The sequence below is a fragment of the Macaca mulatta genome, chromosome 7, assembly GCF_049350105.2.
Source record: "Macaca mulatta isolate MMU2019108-1 chromosome 7, T2T-MMU8v2.0, whole genome shotgun sequence".
NCBI classification, from domain to species: Eukaryota; Metazoa; Chordata; class Mammalia; order Primates; family Cercopithecidae; genus Macaca; species Macaca mulatta.
The window spans coordinates 81,097,977-81,123,350 of NC_133412.1; the positions used below are offsets into that span (position 1 = coordinate 81,097,977).

General features: G+C 41.6%; 1 long non-coding RNA gene across 1 annotated transcript; it reads left to right on the plus strand.

Moving 5' to 3' along the window:
- Positions 1-9,611: 9,611 nt before the first annotated feature.
- On the plus strand, positions 9,612-25,159 carry LOC144330125 (uncharacterized). Its single transcript, XR_013396011.1, has 3 exons — positions 9,612-10,205; positions 23,287-23,413; positions 24,420-25,159. It is a non-coding gene; the product is annotated as an uncharacterized LOC144330125 (long non-coding RNA).
- Positions 25,160-25,374: the final 215 nt, after the last annotated feature.

The window sequence follows — 25,374 nt, forward strand, 5'->3', positions numbered from 1 at the left end:
AGGTTGCAGTGAGCCAAGCTCACGCCCCTGCACTTTAGCCTGGGTGACAGAGCAAGACTCCATGTCAAAAGAAATAAAATAAAATAAAATACAAAATAAGTAAGAACACAAAGCTTTCAATTGAATAAGCAATTAAAACTCTCTACTGTTTTAAGAGAATACAAGTCCCATTTTTCTAGAGTCGCCTGACCTCTCTAAGCCTTGCAAATGAAACTGAATTTCTCACTTGATACTTGGCTATGATTTGCAATCATGAAAACCGAGAATTATGTTATGTCACTGTGTACTGCTTGTTCCCTGAATTCCACACTAGGCTAGGATCAAGGGTTGAATCTTTCATTATTTTCTCCATAACTTGTGTGCTTCTTATCCCAGACCAAAGTAAACTTTTTTCTAGAGTTCTACAATTTACAGTTAATAGACAAGAGTGGTTCTCAAAATGTAGTCTATGGACTAGCAGCACCAGCAGCACCTGAGATCTTTTTACAAGTGCAAATTCTTAGGCCCCACCCTCGACCTGGTGAATCAGAAACTCTGGAGTAGGGCTCAGCAATCTGTGCTGCAGTAGTCCCTCCAGGTGTTCAAGAACCTCTGGCATACTGCAGGTAGAAAAATAAGTTTCCTTCTGTAGGTCCAAAGCCAGGGATACCATATGTTCTGCCTTGTTATGCAACAATGACATGCAATTAAAAGACATAAATCTCCTTCCTACTCCCACCCTCTATCCAAGGTGTTTTATTTTTATAAGTGCGGTAAGAAAACAAGTGGCAATCAGAGATTTGGTCTAAAACATATATTTACAAGTGTCAGTTCTCATCCAGCCTGATCTCATACAGAACCATTTATATCCTCTTACATCTCAAGTTTTAAAAATGTATCTTCACAATGTGAGACTCAGGCACACTCGCAGTTCTATAACAAAACACCAAGTAGATATTTTCAAATTGCATTCAACAGGAAATTTAAGTTTTGAATTTTTTTTTTCACCTTCATACTTCCAAGTTAATAGAATTAAACCAGAATATGCCATTCTTCCAAAGCCTCTAGCCAGGCAAAGTTTTACTGTATTATTTCTTGCTTTCAATGGATATAAAGCAGATTCCTGGTAGGTACATTTTGTATACCTGCAAAGATGCAGAACAAAACAGTTCCATCTGTTCAACATTAAAACAAAAGTCCTGTAAACCTTGGATGGTGAGTGTAATACTTCAGCATTAGCCCCAAAGCCTCAAATATGAAAAGATACCAAGAACACCACTGCCAATCAAAACTAAACTCTCGACCAGGAGCAGTAGTTCATGCCTGTAATCCCAGCACTTTGGCAAGCCAAGGTGGGAGGGTTACTCGAAGTCAGGATATGAAGACTAGCCTGGGCAGCATAGCGAATTAACATCTCCACAAAAAAATTTTAAAAATTAGCTGGGCATGGTGGCACACAGCTCTAGTCATAACTACTTGTCAGGCTGAGGTTGGAAAATTGCTTGAGCCCAGGAGTTTGAGAGAAGCTAGGGTAACATAGTAAGACCCCATCTATACAAACACATTTAAAAATTAGCTGCCCATGGTGGCGCATGCCTATAGTACCAGCTACTCAGAAAGTTGAAGCAGGAAGATCACTTGAGCCCAGGAGTTCAAGATTACAGTGAGCTACGATTGTACCACTGCACACCGACTGGGTGACAGAGTGAGACCCAAGCTCAACACACACACACACACACACACACACACACACACCCCACCACCACCAACAACAACAACAGCAACAAAAAACAGGGGAGGGTGACTAGGCTTACTTGGTTGGAAGGAATCACAATTTAAAATACAATCATTAGAAAAGACCTCACCGAGAAAGAGATAGTTAAGCAAAGACATGGAAACAGTAAGTTGTACCACAATGTCATTATCCCTGACGCTCCAAAGGTTCATGGGAGAGCGATGATCTTTTAAAAACCATTGTGTCAGGACTCTTTTTGTTGTAAATGATAGGAAAATAGGCTCACCATGACTTCAGCAAGAAGGGAAAATGTATTAGCTCAAGGAATTGAAAAGTCCAGGTCAGGCTGGATTCAGGGGTCAAACGTCATTGGGACACAACATAGTTCATTTTGTATTTCTGCTTTTTCTGTGGTGGATTATTTTCTAGTTCCATTTGGAGGTAGAATAGCTATCAGCAACCCCAGGCCAACATCCTACAGAGTTTAAGCCCAGAATGGAAGAGGGAGTGCCTCTTTACCAGCAGTCCAAGCAAAAGTCTCAGTGCATCTTATTGGGTCACAGGCTCATCTGGGCTCATCTGAACACTTGATTATGATCAGGATCATATGGCTCTGATCAGCTGGGCTCAGTCACCTGCCTAACCCTGGAGTCACAGGGAGAGTCAACATACTGACAGTAGTGGAAGGTGGGGCCCCGAGGAAATATGGGGTGTTGACTGCAGAGTAGAGAAGGCAGCAAGTATCCATGATATCAGTGATCTAAAAATTTCTTTTATGACCTTGTGTAAGTTGTTGATGCAGTTTGCTCCATGCCTAAAGGGTGGTTAATAGCAGATTACAGATTCCTCCCTAAGAGACAATCTACAGACAGCATAAGCTCCTTCAGTGGGACTCCTGGGTTTCTGTGGTCTCCTATCTCTACACAGGACATGTGAGCAGCACATTCACAAGCTCTCAGACCTTCAAGGGTGGCTAGATGTGTGGTTTTTGACTGTGACCTCTTTTGCTTCCTCCATGGGCCTTAGTGAGCCACATCACAAGTGCCTGACATCCCCAGTGTCAGAAGCTCAAGGCTTTTAGAGTCTAGTTCCACTCAGACTGACCTGTTACTTACGGGGCCTGACAACATTCTAGAGACATAGTCCTAAATTCTGAAAACCTAGTCCACTGCTTGAGTAGAATCTTGGTGTTTTTCTAGGAAACTCCATTTTTACACTTTGATGTTAGACAGTCCTGGGGCTAGATTTTGACTCTATCATTTACCTTCTGCAGGACCCTGAACAAGTCATATGACTGACTTCCTGAGCCTCAGGTTTCATATTTGCATAATGAGGTCATTAAAATGAGTAAATAAATGACCATGTATAAAGAATCTAGTAACAGCCTGGCATAGTGTGGGAGCTCAGAAAATTTCTTTCATTTTTTTCCACTTCCCTGCTCCTTTTTCCATGAGGCCATTACCAGGCTTCCCTAGAGTCCATGTTATGCAACTTGCAGATAAACCTGTCAAATAAAAAGGAAAGGAATGAAACGGATGGGTAAATGAACCCTGGGGCAGAGCTGGGGGATGTGTAGTTGAGTGGAAAATCATAGGCTTTGGAATAAAACTGAATTTTAAATACAGGCCTCATCCGTTGTTAGATTGAAGGCCTTGGGAAAATTACTTAATATTCCAGAGTACCAATACCCACAATGAAAAAAACAATTACTGCTGTTTATGGTGGTTGTGAGGGTTAGTTGAAATAATGTAACCTGGCACACAGTAGGCCTTTGATGAGTCCTAGTTCTCTTTGTTTGCAAAAGTAATGTAATACCTGGGTGATAGTGATTGACAATCAAGACACTTACACACAAAAATGCGCAGAGAAAATTATTTTCCTGAAGGATCAAACATCCAGACTTTTGCTTGTTCTCCTCCCTTTTTGCTTGTGCAATTTTTTCCACTTATGTTGGAGGCTGGGCAATAAAAGTCAGTCAACAAAGCTGTACTGACAACCTGTCATGCCCAGGGAGAATACTATGTGTTATGGGTGGGAAACCAAATCAGACATAATCCTTGTCCTTGAGAAGGTTTGACTTAATTAGGGGAAATAAAACATGCAAAAGAGGTTATTTAAAATGCTTATGAGATAAATAATGGCCTGCTGACCAAATGCCAATGCCAAGGTAGACCATGAAGGAGTGACCAGGATTGGGTGTGAAAAGTCAGGAGGGTTTCTAAGGACAGAGATTAGCAGGGAAAAGAACCCCCAGCAGAAGGCTGGAGGTAGAATGAAAAACCTCCTGCCTGTGGGATAGTGACCTCACTGACTTATCTGCACACCAGGAAGGCGTTGTGTAGAGGTCCTGAGATAATAAGCCAAGAGGCTCTTGAGCAATTGAATGAGGTCAATCACAAGTCTATGTTATTACCTGTTACTAGTGCTGGTAACACAAACAAATCCAGTCTCCCAAACTGACTGGTTGGAAAAAGAGCTGAAACTTTCATCCACCATAAAGTGGGGACCATTCCTCTTGTGACTTTTTAATCTAAATCTGAACTTTTTGGCAATTCTTACATAGGGGCAAAACTACACGTCTCTGTGTAGGGTTGCCTTGAACAAGACCTGGAACTCCATCAGGTGCCGCGTGTCAGCATAGTAATGGTGCCACTTCTTGCTGGAGCTTAAATCACTGGATCTTCCCACCTCCACATTTAAGGACAGAGGATGCTGAAAGTGGCATTCCTGCCTCTGGATGCTGCTCTATGTTCCCAAGCCCACCTTAGTGTCTGAATAAAATCCTCCTCTGTGCTCCTCTCTACAGCTGGGTGTCATCGCGGCATGATGGCTATGAGCTGGCTCTGTTTCTCACTGGCTGTGTGAAACTTAGCCAGCTAAATAGGAGGATGATACTACTAATGGTAATTCTTTCCTGTAATTGTAATTAATTGGGAGGTAATTAATTTAAAAGGCTTAGCATAGTGTCTGGCACACAGTAATCACTTACTAAATAGTACTTATTGTTATCTTAAACTAGCTTGAAGTTAGGACACTGTTTTTCTCTAGAGCAGAAAGGGCAGATTTATGTGACCCAGAATGGAGGGGAGCTCCATTCATTAGGAATGGATTTAAACCCAGAGGTGATTCTAGCAAGGTAGAGTGGAGAATCTTCCACCTTTACTCTTCCAGCGTATTTGAATGTTTGAAGCACTCTTTGGTGGGAAGGTTAATGGAAAGACTCAGTGGCGTGTGCATCGGCTTTTTTTCTTCAGTATTCAAAGTACAGTAACTTTTTCAGGGCATTGCTTAGGAATGGACATATGTGTGTGTATGTTATGCATAAATGAATGTATAAATAAATATATATAGTTTTATACATATAAGTAAGTTTATTAATTTTCAGTATGATGGATCTGATGCCACTGAAGACAGAAAGACTCAGCATGGTTTTATCCCAGACTAAATATGTGATTTAACCCCCAGCTCAGTTTCCTCAGTTGTAAATTGTTATTATTATCAAACTCAGAGGCTTGTCGTGAGGATTAAATGAGATACCAAATGGAGTGTCCTTTGCCCACAGATGTTAAATGAGAGTTTAATGCAGACGTGGAGCATTGTCATCAAAGTCTTGGTTTCTTACCCAGCTCATTTACTCTCTGAGATAGTTTGGAAGAATACATAAGAGACAGCCTGCTTGGGGAAGACTTGATGACGAGAACTGGTTGGGTGGACATATTTGATCCTTGATGCAACTCCAATATGTGTAATGGCAACCTAAACCTCCTTTAGGCAGATCATGGTAGTCATTCAGCTTGTCATGGTAGGAGGTTTCAAAATAAATTTCCTCTGCAGCAGTGCTAGGTTGTTTGCTTAGAAGATTGTACTTCTGGCCTAGATCCACCCTCTCTGTCTGGACCACAGCTGATAAAGGGAAATACCTGGATTCTCCAGGTTCACTGGTCTTGGAGGAGGAGAGGGTTGAGGTCTGGGCTGAGAGTGAAGATGCCTGGATTCTGGTCCCACTCACTGCTTGCCCATGGGCACATCACTTCATCTCTGAGTCTCAGCTTCCATGGGTTCAAACTGATGTTCTCTAAACTCTTTCCAATTTCTAGTATCTCATAATTCAACGAATGTGTAACTTACTTTCTAGCTGAATAACATGATCACACTAGACAAAGGCAATACCAAAATGAAATTGCCTCATTCCATTATGCAATTTCCTTGGCTTTCTAAAAGCTTTCTAAAAGGAGTAGGTGGGATTCAGCCAGATGAATAATGATGAGCAAACATGTCTCTAAATCCAGGATGCAGAATCTGGTCTTTAATAACATGGAGGCAATGCCTTCTGCTCTCTCTAATGCCCCCACCCCAGTAGTCCGACACAGGGCTCCTGGTTGGGAGGAATTGCTCTTACTCTGGCGAGGTTATTCTATTGGATTTCAGAGCTGGTTTTCAAGTCCCTGTCATTTCAGAGAGACTCCCCTAGGTTCTCAGGCACTGAGCAGAGGCAGCTCACACCCTCTCTCCACGTGTTACTGTGGATGGATGTGTCAGAGCAAGTTGAGTCATGGGAAAGGCATGAGCTCTCCTACCTGCTCCCCAGGCAGGTCCTTTCAGGGCTATTTTCTCTGGAACCAAGCTTAGTCACTTGCCAAGCTCTTAAAACAGAGATGTCTCTAAAATTCTAGGAGGACTGTTTGTTCCCAGACAAAGTACCTTATTTGGTGGTAAACATAAAGTGGATAGAAGGTCTCTTCTGAGAAAAGCCATTCATTGAGTGATGAAAACCGGCCACCCAGAATATAACTGGGCACTTACTAGCACAAGCAAGTATAATCACCACTGCTACATTTTTAAAGCCCTTGACCATTGATGAGGCCCTTTTGCATGCTTTGCACCAACTTATTGGCCTCACCACAACTCTAATATATAGTATTATTTTTAAATTAATTAATTAATTATTATTATTATTGAGATGGAGTCTTGCTCTGTTGCCCAGGTTGGAGGGTAGTGGCACGATCTCAGCTCACTGTAACCTCCACCTCCTGGGTTCAAGCTATTCTCCTGCCTCAGTCTCCTGAGTAGCTGGGATTACAGGCACCAGCCACCACACCTAGCTGATTTTTGTAATTTTTAGTAGAGACGGGTTTTTGCCATGTTGCTGAGGCTGGTCTTGAACTCCTAACCTCAGGTGATCTGCCTGCCTTGGCATCCCAAAGTGCTGGGATTACAGGCATGAGCTCCTGCACCCAGCCTAATTTATTTATTTATTTATTTATTTTTGAGAGACGGTCTCACTCTGTGACCCGGGCTGGAGTGCAGCAGTGCAATCATCGCTCATTTTAATAACAGGTATTATTAAACCTATTTTACTGATGAGGAAAGTAAAGTTTAGGAAGACCAACTTTTTCCCAAAGTCACATAACAGCTAAAGAGTGAGTCTGGAACCTTAATTCAAGTCTTCTGACCCTGAGTTCAGTGTTTTTACCATCAATACAACAGAACCAGGAAGTCAATTCAAATCTACATCCCCCTACAAGCAGGAAGAACTCCGTGAATACTTCTTGGTCAATGATCTCGTGATTCATCAGCCCAATTTTCTTCACAGCATTTTTATAGCTGTTTAGTCATTTTCCTTACACAATATGGCTCATTCACAACAAAATTAATCAAATAAGGTATTGGAGCTGCTCTTGAGAAGTTTACATTCCAGAGAAACAATTCAAATGGGAGAACAATGTTTTATGATTTTGGTTTAAAGTGAGTGCAGAATAAGGGTTAAGAGACAAGAAAAAAAAAACTTATGGAAAAACTATTTCTCTAAGGCAAGTTAAAATCATCAATATATTCTTTGATTCACCAAGTATTTGGTAAGCATCTGTTATGTGTCAAGGTCCGTACTAGCAACTAAGGACGAATGATAAATAAGACTTAGTCCCCACTAGGTAACTTACAGTTCTTAGGGGTAGGTACAGATGTCAATAAGTCATTGCAATGGAGTGTGATGAGCCCCAGGAGAGACACAAAGTTTTGTGGCACATAGAGGCAGAGAAGGCCTAACAGAAGAGTTTTTTTTTTTTTTTTTTTTGAGACAGGGTCTCACTGGGTTGCCCAGGCTGGAGTGCAGTAGTGCAATTATGGCTCACTGCAACTTCCACCTCACGGGTTCAAGCAATTCTCCCACATCAGCCTCCTGAGTAGCTGGGACTACAGGCGTATGCCACCACATCTAGCTAATTTCTGTACTTTTAGTAAAGATGGGTTTTCACCATGTTGGCCAGGCTGGTCTCCAACTCCCGACCTCAAGTTATCCTCCCACCTCAGCCTCCCAAATTGCTGGGATTATAAGCATGAGCCACTACACCCAGCCTGAAATAGTCATATTTTAACCGAATTGTAAACAATAAAAATTGCCAAATAAATAAGGGGTACATGATCATTTGAGAAATTCATCATCATCCCCACCATCATCCTCAGTACCACCACCATCACTCTATAATTACCTCCTATGTGCCAGACATTCTACTAAGCCTTCTGTATACATTAACTCTTTTGATCCTCTCAGCAAACCACAAGGAGGTATTGTAATTGTCCCCAATTTTTCAGATGAGGAAAATGACGAGAGAGATTAAGTGGCTTACCCAAAGTCACCCAGAGTCAGGATATGAACCTGTGCCATCTGACTCCAGAGATCATATGGTTGATAATGGAAGGAACAACTGGTACAAAGATAAGAAGATATGCATGGGTGTTTACATGAAGGATTGAGAGCATTTCACTGTGACTGGAACATGATATACAAACTGTGTCTACCTCAGTGGCTCTGTTCCTCTTCTGTTTTCTCATTCTCTCTATGCAGTACTATTTTAAATACATAGCTTGAGCTTTTGAACCATGTCACAGATGCAGACTTGGGCTCCAAATCTGAAAAAAGTGCTAGTCCATGGTTATAACCCCTTAGAGATCAGTGTTTTTTCTTTTCTTTCTCCCTGACTCTGATTGGTGCCAAGACCTCACTTTCCATCATCCCAAGGGGTGTTGTGGGAAGGGCCAGTGTACTTCTGGTTCACACGGACTTGAGGAGGTGACTGTGGAATCCCTGGTAATCCCTAGCCTTGACTTCAGTGTTCTTGCTTCCAGAATCCATCAAAACCACAGCTCAGTTTTGCAGCTTGGAGAATTCAGATGGACAAATGCCTTCACAGGAAATGTGGCTTTGATGTTGCACTTACTTCTCTGGGTTCCTGCTTTCTCTTAGACTTGAGGCTGGAATTTGTTACCATCCTGTCAGCAATTTGATACTTTTATGAATAGAATATGAAAAGAGAATTATCCAGCATGCTTAGTTATTTTCAGCAGGATAGTTGGTCTAAATTATGAATCCTTCAACTACAGGAAACTCAAAGTCACAAGACTCATCCAACTTTCACAACAACCCTATGATGTAGATACAATTAACTTGATTTTTCCAATGAATCAAATGTGATTCAGGGAGTTTAAATAACTTGCAAAAGGTCACACAGTTAATAGATGATAGGTCCAGAGTTCCAACCCAAATTTCTCTGTCTTTAATTTCCACATCTCTTCTGCCATATTCCGAGGTTCAGCACTCACTAGCTGTGTGGCCTTGGGGAAGTCACTTAACCTCTCTGTTTAAATTTTCTCATTTACAAAATGAAGGTAATAAAAGAATCAACATTGAAAAATTGTTCCAATAAAATAAATTAGTACATGTAAAGCATCTATAACTATGCCTTGCACAGAAGAAGAACAAATGTTTGCAGTTTCTAACATTATTATTGTAGTTCTCTAGGGAAATCAAACTTGTCTAGAAGCTGGAAGTTTATGACCTGTGACCTATTTAGAGAGTATTTGCCAATCTCAATCTCTTTCTCTCTGTTACACACACACACACATACACACACACACACACACATACACACACACACTCTCATTCATTCATTCACCATTTATAGGCAACCTTCAGTGTGTGAGGCCTTCTACAGAGTACATTTATGTCTTGCAGTGCTTTGTGCCAAGGTCATGGGTTTCTTCCCACTCTGGAGTCCTGTTTTCCAAAGGGAGGAGGAAGTTCCCTTCTGGTCTCTAGGATGAGAGGAGGACTGTCTGAGTACATAAATATTTTGGAGTTACGTATGTGATGATGCCCTTTCCTGTTTTCTTCTCCTGTTTCTGTAGCCTTGCTTCTTTCAGCCTCCTGGTACACAGTGGATAAACAGGGAGTAACTCTTGCGGAGGCTCTGCCACCAGGCTCTCACCTCCCCCAGATGACAGGAATCCTAAATCATTAGTTGCATTTTTTTTCAAGTGTCCGCTACCTCTTTAGAGACTGCCAGACCCTCTCTGAGGATGAGAGGCCAAACCCAGTGGAGCCAGAGAGTCATTCATTGGATGAATAGGTGACTGGCCACAAATATCCATCAAGGAACGCTGTGTTGAGGTTGAGGAGGATGGGAAGGTTATCATGACACAGCCTTGTGATGAGGTAAGGAGCACAACAGCTCATAAATAAGTTTCATTTAACAATGGAAGATTGTCATAAGGCAGTATTTAGGTACAAAGTGCATGAAATAGCTGTTGATGCTGGTATAAGGGATTCAGAGGGGAAAGAGAGAAGTGTGTGTTTTTGTGTGTGTGTGTGTGTGTGTGTGTGGTGGAGTATGAGTGTATGTGTTTTGTGATTGGTGTCAGGGTCCCACTTGGGAGGCAAGTTGAGTGAGAACACTGTCCATGGGATAGGGTGTGGGAAAATGGTAGGGTTTAGGGTCCAGGAAATATGGAGATGGACTAGAGGCAATATAACTAGTTAGAGTACAAAAATTCTAGGTGTGAGCCAAGGTCGCAGTAGGTATTTAATCTGAAGGGTGGTTCAAGGCAACCCATATGAAATCAATCGGTGTCCACCTTGACATTTTTCCTTTAAACCAGCTGGCCTATCCACACACCACACATTTATTGTAAGGTTAGTCTTGGATGCATCAATACCCCTTCTTTTTGAGACAGGATCTCACTTTGTAGCAAAGGCTGCAGTGCAGTGGCGCAAACATGGCTCTTTGCAGCCTTGACCTCCTGGGGTCAAGTGATCCTCCTATAGCTGGGACTCTAGGTGCATGCCACCACACCCAGCTAGTTTTGTATTTTTAGTAGAGAAAAGGTTTTGCCGTGTTGCCCAGGTTGGTCTTGAATTCCTGGTCTCAAGTGATTAAACTGCCTCGGCCTCCCAAAGTGTTGGGATTACAAGCGTGAGCCACCATGCCCAGTCCATCAGCACATTTTCTAATAATAATCTAGAATCCTTCACTGTTGCCCTTGAGAATAGGAAAGTGAAAGGCTTCCTAACACAGAGACTTATTAGACCATGAAAGTGGAAGAGTTAGCTTCTGGTCATTCAAAATAAACTGAACCTAACCTCTCTTGTTCCAGCCTCTGAAACCCAGGTTTCATAAAGCTTGTTTCTGTTCTTATACTACTTCCTGTGGATCCTTATTCCTGTAGATGTAATCTTGGGCCTGGATGAAATGAAGCATAAAGAAAGAGTCAAAGACAGTAATTAAGAACTAAGACTGGGTGCCCAAGATGGCCGAATAGGGCATGACATGAGAACTACAGCTCCAGCCTCCAGCTCCCAGCATCAACGAACAGGAGATGGGTGATTTCTGCATTTTCAACTGAGGTACCAGGTTTATCTCACTGGGGCATGTTGGACAGTCGGTGCTGGTGAGCAGGTGCAGCTGGACCAGTGAGAGCTGAAGCAGGGTGAGGCATCACCTCACCTGGGAAGCACAAAGGGGAAGGGAATTCCTTTTCCTAGCCAAGGGAAACTGAGACACACAGAATCCGGAAAATCGTGTAACTCCCACTCTAATGCTGCGATATACCAAGGGTCTTAGCAAATGGCACACCAGGAGATTATATCCCACCCCTGGCCCAGGGGGTCCTATGCCCATGGAGCCTCCCTCATTGCTAGCACAGCAGTCTGAGATCTAACTGCAAGGCAGTAGCGAGGGAGGGGTGCCCGCCATTGCTGAGGCTTAAGTAGGTAAACAAAGCCGCCAGGAAGCTCAAATTGGGTGGAGCCCATCACAGCTCAGGAGGCCTGCCTGCCTCTGTAGACTGCACCTCTGGGGACAGGGCATAGCTAAACAAAAAGCAGCAGAAACCTCTGCAGATGTAAATGTCCCTGTGTGACAACTTCGAAGAGAGCATTGGTTCTCCCAGCACGGAGGTTGAGATCTGAGAACAGACAGACGGCCTGCTCAAGTGAGTCCCTGACCCTTGAGTAGCCTAACTGGGAGACATCCCCCACTAGGTGCAGACCGACACCTCATACCTCACACAGCTGGGTACACCCCTGAGATGAAGCTTCCAGAGCAAGAATCAGACAGCAACACTTGCTGTTCAGCAATACTCTATCTTCTGCAGCCTTCGCTGCTGATACCCAGGCAAACAGGGTCTGGAGTGGACCTCAAGCAAACTCCAGCAGACCTGCAGCTGAGGGTCCTGACTGTTAGAAGGAAAACTAACAAACAGAAAGGACATCCACACCAAAACTCCATCAGTATGTCACCATGATCAAAGACCAAAGGCAGATAAAACCACAAAGATGGGGAAAAAGCGGTGCAGAAAAGCTGGAAATTCAAAAAATCAGAGCCCATCTTCCCCTCCAAAGGAACACAGTTCATCACCAGCAACGGAACAAAGCTGGACAGAGAATGACTTTGACGAGTTGAGAGAAGGCTTCAGTCGATCAAACTTCTCAGAGCTAAAGGAGGAACTACATAACCAGCACAAAGAAATTAAAAACCTTGAAAAAAAAAATGGGTGAATGGATAACTAGAATAATCAATGCAGAGAAGACCTTAAAAGAACTAATAGAGATGAAAACCATGACACGAGAATTACATGACAAATGCACAAGCTTCAGTAACCGACTCGATCAACTGGAAGAAAATCAGTTATTGAAGATCAAATGAATGAAATCAAATGAGAAGAGAAGTGTAGAGAAAAAAGTAAAAAGAAATGAACAAAGCCTCCAAGAATTATGGGATTATGTGAAAAGACCAAATCTATGTCTGATTGGTGTGTCTGAAAGTGATGGGGAAAATGGAACCAAGTTGGAAAACACTCTGCAGGATATCATCCAGGAGAACTTCCCCAACCTAGTAAGGCAGGCCAACATTCAAATTCAGGAAATACAGAGAACACCACAAAGATATTCCTCGAGAAGAGCAACTCCAAGACACATAATTGTCAGATTCACCAAAGTTGAAATGAAGGAAAAAATGTTAAGGGCAGCCAGAGAGAAAGGTTGGGTTATCCACAAAGTGAAGCCCATCAGACTAACAGCAGATCTCTCGGCAGAAATCTACAAGCCAGAAGGGAGTGCAGACCAATATTCAACATTCTTAAAGAAAAGAATTTTCAACCCAGAATTTCATATCCAGCCAAACTAAGTTTCATAAGTGAAGGAGAAATAAAATCCTTTACAGACAAGCAAATGCTTAGAGATTTTATCACCACCAGGCCTGCCCTAAAAGAGATCCTGAAGGAAGCACTAAACATGGAAAGGAACAACTGGTACCAGCCATTGCAAAAACATGCCAAAATGTAAAGTCCATCGATGCTAGGAAGAAACTGCATCAACTAACGAGCAAAATAACCAGCAAATATTATAATGACAGGATCAAGTTCACACATAACAATATTAACCTTAAATGTAAATGTTCTAAATGGGCCAACATCATCCTGATACCAAAACCTGGCAGAGACACAACAAAAAAAGAGAATTTTAGACCAAAATCCATGATGAACATTGATGCAAAAATCCTCAATAAAATACTGGCAAACTGAATCCAGCAGCACATCAAAAAGCTTATCCACCATGATCAAGTGAGCTTCATCCCTGGGATGCAAGGCTGGTTCAACATATGCAAATCAATAAACGTAATCCAGCATATAAACAGAACCAAAGACAAAAAACACATGATTATCTCAATAGATGCAGAAAAAGCCTTTGACAAAATTCAACAGCCCTTCATGCTAAAAACTCTCAATAAATTTGGTATCGATGGAACGTATCTCAAAATAATAAGAGCTATTTATGACAAACCCACGGCCAATATCATACTGATTGGGCAAAAACTGGAAGCATTCCCTTTGAAAACTGGCACAAGATAGGGATGCCCTCTCTCACCACTCCTATTCAACATAGTGTTGGAAGTTCTGGCTAGGGCAATCAGGCAAGAGAAAGAAATAAAGTGTATTCAGTTAGGAAAAGAAGAAGTCAAATTGTCCCTGTTTGCAGATGACATGATTGTGTATTTAGAAAACCCCATCGTCTCAGCCCAAAATCTCCTTAAGCTGATAAGCAACTTCAGCAAAGTCTCAGGATACAAAATCTGTGTGCAAATATCACAAGCATTCTTATGCACCAGTAACAGACAAACAGAGAGCCAAATCATGAATGAACTCCCATTCACAATAGCTTCAAAGAGAATAAAATACCTAGGAATCCAACCTACAAGGGATGTAAAGGACCTCTTCAAGGAGAACTACAAACCACTGCTCAGTGAAATAAAAGAGGACACAAACAAATGGAAGAACATACCATGCTCATGGATAGGAAGAATCCATATCGTGAAAATGGCCATACTGCCCAAGGTAATTTATAGAATCGATGCCATTCCCATTAAGCTACCAATGACTTTCTTCACAGAATTGGAAAAAACTGCTTTAAAGTTCATATGGAACCAAAAAAGGCCCCGCATTGCCAAGACAATCCAAAGCCAAAAGAACAAAGCTGGAGGCATCACACTACCTGACTTCAAACTATACTATAAGGCTACAGTAACCAAAACAGCATGGTACTGGTACCAAAACAGAGATATAGACCAATGGAACAGAACAGAGCCCTCAGGAATAATACCACACATCTACAGCCATCTGATCTTTGACAAACCTGACAAAAACAAGAAATGGGGAAAGGATTCCCTATTTAATAAATGGTGCTGGGAAAATTGGCTAGCCATAAGTAGAAAGCTGAAACTGGATCCTTTCCTTACTCCTTATATGAAAATTGATTCAAGATGGATTAGAGACTTAAATGTTAGACCTGAAACCATAAAAACCCTAGAAGAAAACCTAGGGAATACCATTCAGGACATAGGCATGGGCAAGGACTTCATGTCTAAAACACCAAAAGCAATGGCAACAAAAGTCAAATTTGACAAATGGGATCTAATTAAACTAAAGAGCTTCTGCAAAGCAAAAGAAACTACTATCAGAGTGAACAGGCAACCTAAAGAATGGGAGAAAATTTTTGCAATCTACTCATCTGACAAAGGGCTAATATCCAGAACCTACAAAGATCTCAAACAAATTTACAAGAAAAAAGCAAACAACCCCATCAAAAAGTGGGCAAAGGATATGAACAGACACTTCTCAAAAGAAGACATTTATGCAGCCAACAGACACATGAAAAAATTCTCATCATCACTTGCCATCAGAGAAATGCAAATCAAAACCATGATGAGGTACCATCTCACACCTGTTCGAATGGCAATCATTAAAAAATCAGGAAACAACAGGTGCTGGAGAGGATGTGGAGAAATAGGAACACTTTTACACCGTTGGTGGGACTGTAAACTAGTTCAACCATTGTGGAAGACAGTGTGGCGATTCCTCAAGGATGAAGAACGAGAAATACAATTTGACCCAGCCACCCCATTACTGGGTATATACCCAAAGGATTATAAATCATGCTATTATAAAGACACATGTGCATGTATGTTTACAGCAGCACTATTCACAATAGCAAAGACTTGGAACCAACTCAAATGTCCATCAGTGATAGACTGGATTAAGAAAATGTGGCACATATACACCATGGAATACTACACAGCCATAAAAATGGATGAGTTTGTGTCCTTTGTAGGGACATGGATGCAGCTGGAAACCATCATTCTCAGCAAACTATTGCAAGGGCAATAAACCAAACACCACATGTTCTCACTCATAGGTGGGAATTGAACAATGAGAACACTTGAACACAGGGTGGGGAACATCACACACTGGGGCCTGTTGTGGGGTGGGGGGAGGCGGGATAGCATTAGGAGATATACCTAATGTAAATAACGAGTTAATGGGTGCAGCACACCAACATGGCACATGTGTACATATGTAACAAACCTGTACATTGTGCATATGTACCCTAGAACTTAAAGTATAATAATAAAAACAAAACAAAACAAAACAAAAACAAAGAGAATGAGAAATCCAGACAGTCATTGAAAGGAGAGGGAAACGCCTCAGGAAATGCAAGAGAAAGCAATGGGTGAGAGGTAGGAAATAGAGACTGAGAGTCCCAAGCATGGGCACTAAAGGGACTGGGGTAGTCTCAGTTGGAGATGGAAGCATTTTCTAGAAAGATTAAAGCCCATTATTACCTTTAGAAACAAAAAGGATTTTGGAAGCAGAGAGCACAGTGAGGTGACTGCCCTGCCTTGATTCATGAGCTAGATGCCATGGACTATGTGAGCTGGCCTCCAGCCAGGAAGTGATGCTTGCCAAAGAGCACCAGCTGTAGCAGAAGTGATGGGATTTGTGTTCGCCTTATGCTACCCAGGGCTGGTACTTTGGATTATCAGGCAATGGGTGGGGCCATACAGCTCCGAAAAGTTTCTGTTCTTTGTGCTCCTAAAAGTTTTTGTCTTTTATGTTAAGCTACCAGGCAGGTGGTGGGCAAAGCCAGGTGGGGGCTGGGTCAGGCAGGTCCATGTTTTGACTCTTCACATGCGGTGCTAGCAGTGGCCCCTGTGGGAGTTGGGTGATGGTTCTCTGGCCATTGGGATAATGTTCCAGAGAGGAGCATAACTACCTCTGCTGCACAGGAGAGTTCATGCAGGGAGTGGGGAGTAACAGGCAGCGGTAAGCCCCACCCAGCTCCCGTGCACTTGGCAAGGCAGATCTCTTACCTGCAGTATTCTACTAGCAGCAGCCAGCTAAGTTTCTGGCCATCTATGCTTAGAACTCAAAACTTCCTTGGGCCATAAGCCTTTCCCAGGGGAGACAAGAACCATGGCTTTCAGGCCATACCCCTCCCAGTCTGCCTGCACAGGTGGGGCACCCAGCTCATTTCCTCATGACTGCAGCACACTTCCCATTTGCTACCAGGTTCTGGCCAAGGGAGTTCTTCCCCACTCAAGGTTATATCGCAAAATTCAGTTGGGAACTTCTTTTAATTAACTCAGGCAATGACCACTGCCTGAGTAAGTTGGCAGACTTTTGTGAGGTCTCATATGCAGCAGAATAAGGAATGGCTTCCCTTGGTCCATACTGGAGACTGACAGTGCACGCAAAGTTCTTCCTGCTGTTATTTGTGCTTTTATATTCCTCTCCACTCCCAAAATCAGTTCCAGTGTTGGGTAGGGTTAAGGCCTTTCCCTGTGGCCTGGATTACCAGGTTCCCTGGTGGGGGTGTATACCCTGGAGGTAGTTTCTCCCATTGTCATACTCTGGGGACTGACAGTTGTGTTTTGTTTCGTTTTTTTAATCTGGCTCATGCCATAGGCTACAGCCTGCTACTTAAAAAAATAATGGGTGCAGCACACCAACATGGCACATGTATGCATATGGAACAAACCTGCACGTTGTGCACATGTACCCTAGAACTTAAAGTATAATAAAAAAACAAAACAACAACAATAACAACAAAAAACAAACAAAAAAAAATCTGTGGGCCAGGTGTGTTGGCTCATGCCTGTAATCCCAGACTTTGGGAGCCCAAGGCAGGTGGATCACTTGAGATCAGGAGTTTGAGACTAGCCTGGCCAACATGGTGAATCCCCATCTCTACTAAGAATACAAAAATTAACTGGTGGTGATACATGCCTGTAATCCCAGCTACTCAGGAGGCTGAGGCAGGAGAATTGCTTGAACCCGGGGGCAGAGGTTGCAGTGAGCCGAGATTGTGCCACTCCACTCTAGCCTGGGTGACAGAGTGAGACTACATCTTGATAAAATAAAATAAAATAATCTGTGGGTTTTAGTTTTCCTGTTTAGTTCCTGCATTGTTTCTTGGGAAAAAAGTCACAGTGTGAATATCTACAGGCTATATTTTGTCTTTCCAAGTGGGAGTGACGTGTGAACACTGCCTCCAATCTGTCATCTTGGAGAATAAAAGCAATCCTAAAGACTACCTAAATGTTGAGACTATCTGGGAATTTAAAATAACTATGATTAATAGGTTAAAGGCTCCATTGGAAAATGTAAACAACATGTATGAATCGATGGATTTCAGTAGTGAGATAAAATATATGGAAGAGTCAAATTTAATTGATAGAAATAAAAAACAAGGTAATAGAGATGAATTATGTCAGTGAGCAGTTGAGGAGACTTTACATTGCCGAGGAAAGAATATATGAACCTGAAGACAGGTCGTTAAAAATTATGCAAACCAAAACACAAAGAGAAAGAAAAGTAAAAACCCCAGAGCACCCAAAAGCTATGGGACAATATTGAATGGTCTAACGTAAGTGTAATTAGAATACCAGAAGGAGATGAGAGAAACAGTGAGGTAGAAGACATCAACTATATTACTCACCCCATTTTTTCTTCTTGAAGCTAACCACTTATCCTAAAGTGAGTGTGTATTACTTCTATCCTGTTTTAATACTTCTTAGTATAGCTAAATATAGCACCAAATATGTGCATAGGTTCAGACCTGAATGGGTTGCTTTTGTTTTTAAATGTATATAAATGGCATCATGTATCCTTTTTGTAATTTACTTTTTTAAATTAAAAATTAACTTTCATTAATTTTTACTGGATAGTATCCCATTATATAGTTTACTTATCCCCTAAGTGATAGAAAACCTGGTTTATTTTAGTTTTTACTGTTATAAACAATGCTGCAATAAACATATTTACACATGACATTGTGAACATGTGAGGTTCATAATATATTCTTCAGTGTGCAATTCTGAGTTGAGACAAAGCAATTTTTTTTTTTTAGAAGAATCTCACTCTCTCACCCAGACTGGAGTGCAGTGGTGTCATCTCGGCTCATTGCAACCTCAACCTCCACCTCCTGGGTTCAAGTAATTCTCCTGCCTCAGCCTCCCAAGTAGCTGGGATTATGGATGCCCGCCACTACACCTGGCTAATTTTTGTATTTTTAATAGAGATGGGGTCTCACCAGGTTGGCCAGGTTGATGTCGAACTCCTGACATCAACTGATCTGTCTGCCTCTGCCTCCCAAAGTGCTAGGATTATAGGTGTGACCACTATGCCCCGCAACAAAAAGCAATTTTCAATATTGCTATTGCCAAATTGTTCATTAAAGTGGTTAAACTGATTTACACCTCCACTAGCAGTGAATAGTAATTTCTAATTCGTGACATTTTCATAAACACTTAGTATTATCAGAGTCTTAATTGCTGCCAAATTATAGGTGTAAAATTATTGTCGTTTTAATTTGCATTTTCCCTGAACATCTTTTTTTTTTTTTTTTTTTTTTTTTGAGACAGAGTCTTACTCTGTCACCCATGTCGGACTGCAGTGGTGCCATCTCGGCTCACTGCAACATCCACCTCTCGGGTTCAAATAATTCTTGTGCCTCAACCTCCCAAGAAGCTGGATTATAGGCAGCCATCACCACACCCGGCTAATTTCTTTTGTATTTTTAGTAGAGACAGGGTTTTGCCATGTTGGCCAGGCTGGTCTGGAACTCCTGGCTTCAAGTGATCTACTCGCTTTGATCTCCCAAAGTGGTGAGATTATAGGCATGAGCCACTGCACCCAGCCGTGAATATCTTTTTGTATCTTTCTTCGACACTTATGTTTCTGTTTATGTAAATTCCATGATGATATTATTTGCTCATTTTTAATTGCATTGTTTGTCTTTTTCCTATTATTTTGTAAGATTTCTTTTTTTTTTTTTTTTTTTTGAGACGGAGTCTCTCTCTGTCACCCAGGCTGGAGTGCAGTAGCCGGATCTCAGCTCACTGCAAGCTCCGCCTCCTGGGTTCACACCATTCTCCTGCCTCAGCCTCCCTAGTAGCTGGGACTACAGGCACCCGCCACCACGCCCGGCTAATTTTTTTTTTTTTTGTATTTTAGTAGAGACGGGGTTTCACTGTGTTAGCCAGGATGGTCTCGATCTCCTGACCTCGTGATCCACCCGTCTTGGCCTCCCAAAGTGCTGAGATTACAGGCTTGATCCACCGCGCCCAGCCTATTTTGTAAGATTTCTTTATCCCAGTTGATTTGTCTTTATTATATGCTTATCTGTGGCTGACCTTTTATTTTTGCTATGAGCTCCTTTTTTTATACAAATATTAGAATTTTAATTTGTGAAATTTAACAATTGTTCTCTTTGTGTTTTTGCTGCCTTATGAAGTGCTTTTTTACCATAATATCATAAAATTACATTTTCCTCTATTTTCTTCCCAAAGTGCTAGAAGTGTTTTTTTCACATTTGCAAGTTGTTATATGTGAGATAGGGTCTCATTTATCATTTTCTTCATGAAGCCAATTGTCCTGGTACTATATTTTCAATTGTGTTTTCTTTCCCCAGTGTTTAACACCACTGTTGTCTAGTTTCAAGTTGCCACTTATATGGGGGTGGGTTTGTTTTTAGGCTTCTTATTCTGTTCTCTTTGCCTATTTTTCTGTCTTGGTGCCTCTTCCATTTTCTTCACTTAACATTATTTCATAGGAATATATGAGGAAATTTAGAGGTGGCCAACAGTGTCTGGACCACTGAGAGAACAGCTGTAAGAACTAGAGTGTTTACTTTTCTTCCTTTTTTGGGCTTTATTTTTAATTGACAAAAGATAATTGTATATATTTGTAGGGTATAATGTGATATGTTGATTCATGTATGCATTGTGGAATGAGCAAATCAGGCTAATTTTGAGAAGTTTTGATTCCTGATGAGCTTACTGGCCATAGACTGGAGAACCAGAGACTACTCCAAAACCTTCTAGAACGCCGCTGTCATTAAGTATGATGAGCAAGCCACATGGCTGGCGCTGTGAGTGTAATGATAGACTTTGGGGAAAAGGAAAGGGGAACTTCAGCCTGTTCTCATCCCATATTGTTTCACCTGAAAGCTTATTTGAATTATTGAAATTCTTACCATAGCTTAGATTATTAAAAATTAAACCTTCTGATGGAAAAGCAACATACTTACATACCAGATTAGGGAATTGTTTTAAAGAAACAGAAATGTTCCCTACTTTTCTTTTTTCTCATCCGGTAATAACACGTGAAGGTGGAAGAAATCTTTGAGGTCATCTAGTATGGGTCACCCGGATGGAATTTTGAGAAGTTTGTTCTACTGATGTACCATGTTCTTATGACAGTTGTGGGGGAAGAGCAGGAGTCATTTTAAGTCAGAGGAAAGTGATTTCACTGATACTCCCTGGCTAGCTTGACATTTGTCTTCTGAAGTTGGAGGGTCTAGGGCAGCTCTATGACTCATGCCTGAAAAGTCTAAAATCAGGAGGCCATGGTTGGAGCTGTTCCTGCCTGGCAGCAGAGTGACAGGTGATGGCTGTACCCTGAGCTGCACTTTCACTAATGATGGGCCAAGATGCCTGTTTTTAGCGCTGTGGAAAGGAAGATTTGAACTGGAATAAATTTATATTATTCATATTACATTGGACTAGTCCCAAATTATGTAATTATTAGCTTATTTGAGATTTTATGGCAGAATAGGAAAGAAACTGCAGAGAAGTTTGAAGGGGTGGGGAGAAATAATAAAGTTAGTTTTTTTGTTCTTATACTCCTTTGGGTCCTGCTTAATGAAAACACTAGTCAAATATGAATCTTCAGGTCAGGTGCAGTGGTTCACCCCTGTGATCCCAGCACTTTGGGAGGCCAAGGCGGGTGGATCACCAGAGGCCCGAGTTCGAGACCAGGTGGCAAATATAAAAATTAGCCAGGCATGGTGGCGCACACCTGTAATCCCAGCTACTCAGGAGGCTGAGGCAAGAGAATGACTTGAACCCAGGAGGTGGAGGTTCCAGTGAGCAGAGATCCCACCACTGCATACCAGCCTGGGTGACAGAGCGAGACACCATCTCAAAAAAAAAAAAAAAATATATATATATGAATATGAATCTTCAGATTTGGGAATCATAACAAGTCACAACTAAGAAAAAATAAACATTTAGGCAAAATCACAAAGAGAATACATTTTTAAAATTCCTGCCTGCCCCCCGCGATCCCTCCAAGAATATCATGTGACTCTAAATGTGTGATACTCTGAGGATCCAACATCACCTATGTGATATTCTGGGCAAAAATGAATAACCCGAATCTAATAAAGAAATATCAGACAAACAAAATGAGAAATACTGTATTTAAAAATTTGGGGGAAAGGAGTATAATAAAACTGTCAATGTAATAAAAGTCAGAAGCTACATGAATAGTCCAGATTCAGGAAGGCTTAAAATATATAACAACTAAATGCAATGCCTGAGAAGAGATTGGGTTGTGTACTTGAGGTGGGGAGATGGGGGAAGAATGTGATAAAGGACATTACCAGGCCGAATGAAGAAACCAGGAGAAGAATGGAAGATTAATAAAAATGTACCATCGTTAAATTTATTAAAGTTGATAACTGAGCTGAGGGTTATACAAGAGAGTGTCTGTACTCTTAGGAAATGCACACTGAAGTATTTAGGGGTAAAGAGCACAGTATGCATAACATATCATCAAGTGGTTCAGAAATAATTTTTTTTTTTTTGAGGTAGAGTCTTGTTCTTGTTGCCCAGGCTGGAGTGCAGTGGTGAGATTTTGGCTCACTGCAGCCTGTAAGGCTTAAGAGATCCTCCTGCCTCAGCCTCCTGAGTAGCTGGGACTACAGGTGTGCACCCTTATGCCCAGCTAATTTTTGTATTTCTTTTGTAGAGATGGGGTTTTGTCACGTTGCTCATACTGGTCTTGAACTCCTGGGCTCAAACGATCTGCCCACCTCAGCCTCCCAAAGGGCTGGGTTCATAGGCTTCAGCCACCAAGCCCATTCTAAAATATAAGATAAGAAAAAAAAAATCTATAACTTCTTAAATGGTTAGGGGAAAATAGAGGGAATAAAGAAAACAAGGTACCCTCTGTTTTCCAACAAAGGGCTAGGAAATGAAAAGTGTAAGTAGAAATACACAAAATAAATAGTGAAAATACGTTTCACTATATTGGCAATCACAGGGAATGTAAGTATCTATAAAATGGAAAACCATATAGAAGTCGAAACAAACTAATTACATCTATAGTAGCAATACAAACAAGTCTCAGATACATTGTACTGCGCTTATAAAATAAGATGCAAAAGGATATCATAGTAAAAGACCAGTTTTTAAATTTAAAAAATGACATAAAACAATGTTATATATTGTTTATAGATACAAATATATGTAGCAAAATTATAGATGGAAGAATACACACCAACTTGATAGTGTTTATTTCTGGAGATGAGAGAGGGGAGGAATGGGAGAAAGAGATGAGAGTAAATATTTTTATTTATTTATTTATTTAATTTAATTTATTTATTTATTTTGAGACAGGGTCTCACACCATCGCCCTGGCTGGAGTGCAGTGGCATAATCTCAGCTCACTGCAACCTCCACCTCCCAGGTTCAAGTGATTCTCGTGCCTTCTCATGCCTCAGCCTCCCAAGTAACGTGATTACAGGTGTGTGCAACCACTCCTGGTTAATTTTTGTATTTCTTTTTTTTTTTTTGTGAAGACAGGGTTTCATCATGTTGGCCAGGCTGGTCTTGAACTCCCAGCCTCAAGTGATCTGCCTGCCTTGGCCTCCCTAACTGCTGGGATTATAGGCATGAGCCACTGCACCCGCCCTATTAGAGTGATCTTAACTGTATCTGATTTTTTCCTTAAAAAACAAAAAATAACAACTCTTAAACAACACATAACTAAAAGTTGATGTGTTACATCTAAGTTGACCACAAATGGGTGTCTGTAATATTTATTTCCGGATTTTTCTGTGCATTTAAATTATTTAATAATTAAATCTCTGTATTTTCTATTTCTTAATTACATTTTTCTAAGGACATAGAGATGATGCAGTCCTGCTTTCACAGGTGCTGGCTGAGGTGCTTATTAAAATACAGCTTCCAAATATAGTGCCAGAACTATATTGGGGGTGGGGGTGGGTAAGGGAGCTGAGTCCTCACCTATCATAGCAGGAAGACAATGGATAATGTTTGATGCTGGTTATTTGTGTGCCTAGGGTCCCTCCCAGCTTCATGCTCTGCCCTGCTCTGCTAAGTCCAGTGGACTCCACTGTCCAGGCTTTCTTCCCAGCTGGCTTTCAGGTTCAGCCAGTGGGAGGCTCTGTGGGAAGATGGGAGGGCTGGATTCAAACAGAGGTCAGCGTAGCTCTTCCCAGCTCTCTTCCTGCTTTGGCATGCTATATCTGGCTGTAGCTGCATCCTAGGTACAACTCTTACTCACTGGGCTCTGATAAGTGTTTCTTTCCCTTGTCTCAATAGGCCCTGGAAGCAGGGAGGGTGGTAATAGCTTCTCAGCACTGCTAATCTCTAGCCTTGTTTGTTACCATATCCAGTCCAGAAACTCTGTGAATAGTCCCTTCATTAAAGCCTTTTCATTTTAATCACCTGGGATGACACGAGAAACACTGTGAAAAGTAAAAACTGCTTTTGTTTGTTTGTTTCAGAACTCCTTTGCTGTGGATGAGAAGATTGACTAGTTCAAAGCCTGTCTGCATAAAACAACGGTGACTTGTCTTTGTTATGTTTTGTTATTTTGAGACAGGGTCTTGCTCTGTCGCTCAGGTTGGAGTGCAGTGGTGCAATCATGGCTCACTGCAGCCTCCACCTCCTGGGCTCAGACGATTCTCCCGCCTCAGTCGCCTGAGTAGCTGGGACCACAGGTGCATACTACCACGCCCAGCTAGTATTTTTAAATGATTTTTGTAAAGATGGGATCTCCCTGTGTTGCCCAAGCTGGTCTTGAACTCCTGAGCCCAAGCAATCCTCCTGCCTTGGCCTTCCAAAGTGCTGAGGTTACAGGTGTGAGCCACCATGCCTGGTAACAACTTGGTTCGAGAGCATATGGTTGACAACATCTTGATGAAAAGCGATATGGCTGGCCAGGCGTGGTGGCTCACACCTGTAATCCCAGCACATTGGAAGGCCAAGGCGGGCAGATCACGAGGTCAGGAGTTCGAGACCAACCTGGCCAACATGGCGAAACCCCATCTCTACTAAAAATTCAAAAATTAACCGGGTGTGGTGGTGGGTGGCTGTAGTCCCAGCTACTCAGGAGAATCACTTGAACCTGGGAGGCGGAAGTTGCAGTGAGCCAAGATCATGTCATTGCATTCCAGCCTGGGTGACAGAGTGAGACTCCGTCTCAAACAAACAAAAACCCAATGAATAAATAAATAAATAAATAAATAAATAAACAAATAAATAAAGGATATGGCTGATACACACAGAATGATCTACTCTCCTAAGACGTTGTGCCCCAAGAATTTTATGACTTATCGGATGGTATCAGTTGTGTTTTATAATTTATTTATTCATTTACTTGATAAGTTTTGACCGAGTGCTGCTCTGTACCAAGATCTGTGTGAAGAAATGGGGATACATTGCTGTGTGAGAGGAAGT